Source organism: Orycteropus afer, unplaced genomic scaffold (genome assembly GCF_000298275.1).
Source record: "Orycteropus afer afer isolate SDZICR_OR568_19922 unplaced genomic scaffold, OryAfe1.0 scaffold00253, whole genome shotgun sequence".
Taxonomy (NCBI): domain Eukaryota; kingdom Metazoa; phylum Chordata; class Mammalia; order Tubulidentata; family Orycteropodidae; genus Orycteropus; species Orycteropus afer.
In genome coordinates this window covers 3,440,013-3,441,106 of record NW_006921840.1, presented here as the reverse complement: position 1 = coordinate 3,441,106, position 1,094 = coordinate 3,440,013, and the positions used below count along the sequence as shown (strand labels likewise).

Here is a 1,094-nt window from a genome sequence, read left to right as displayed (position 1 = left end):
TGCATCTATTCTTGCTAGCCAAGATTGGAACAGTTAAGTCTCCATATTCTCTGTTGAGTGGGCAGAGTGATTTTAAATAATATAAAGTAGACAGACCCACAACACGCTCCTTGAACATCACATTGTACCCTTCTTTCCTCTAGCTACAGGGCCCCGGGGAGCTGGGCTCTGCTCACCACTCTGCACTCAACCCCTCCCTGTCTTGCTAAGGCTCAGTCCACTCCTGCCTCTCTGATCTTGAAAGCCCTCAGTTCCCCCTCCCATCCTTTATACTTGCCCTTCTCTCTGTCTCCATTGTTCTCCTTCTCCCAACATCCCAACCCTCACCATCCCCAGCCCTGCTTTCACTTGACTTGTACAGCTCTTCATTCAGTTCTCTCCTGATGGCATAGTGCCTAAGGCATTTGTATGCTAACCAGAGGTTGGTGAGTCAAACCTACCAGCCACTCAGTGGAAGGAAGACTGGGCAATCTACTTCCATGAAGATTTATTGCCTCAGAAACTCAAAGGGGGTCACTATGAGTCAGAATTGATTCAGTGGCAGTGAGTTGTTTTTTTTTCCCCCCAAAGAGGATATCTTTTCTGACTCCTTTTTCTAGAAGAACATTTTCTCTCACCACCACCCCCCATAGGCTCTGGCCTTTTTTCTGTCTTATTTTTCCTTAAAACACTTACACTTGCCTGAAATTATATTTTTTAGTCTACTCTTTTAGTGTCTGTCAAAAATTGAAGCAGCATGAGGGCATACCTAATTTTCCATGTTTATTGCTATAGCCTCAGCACCTAGAACAATAGAAGCTTTGGGTCAGATCACTGGTGTGCAAATCCTAGCTGACCACTTAGTAAACTCATGGCTTTGGGCAAGTTACCTCCATGCCTCAATGTCCTCATCTGTAAATTGGGTATAACAGTAATGCGTATGGACTTTACAAAATATTGTTAAATGAGATAATGCAGTGTTTGTTGTTGTTGTTGTTATGTGCCATAGAATTGGACCTGACTCATAGTGACCTTTCCTTGGGTTTCCAAAGCAGTATCACTACGGAAATAGATTGGCCAACCTTCCTTCTGAGGAGTGGCTGGTGGGTTTGAAC

General features: G+C 44.1%; 1 protein-coding gene across 1 annotated transcript in view; it reads left to right on the top strand.

Moving 5' to 3' along the window:
• Positions 1-1,094, top strand: part of CFAP54 (cilia and flagella associated protein 54) — a 602,528-nt gene that overhangs the window by 268,102 nt on the left and 333,332 nt on the right. The gene's annotated exons all lie outside the window — the stretch shown is intronic.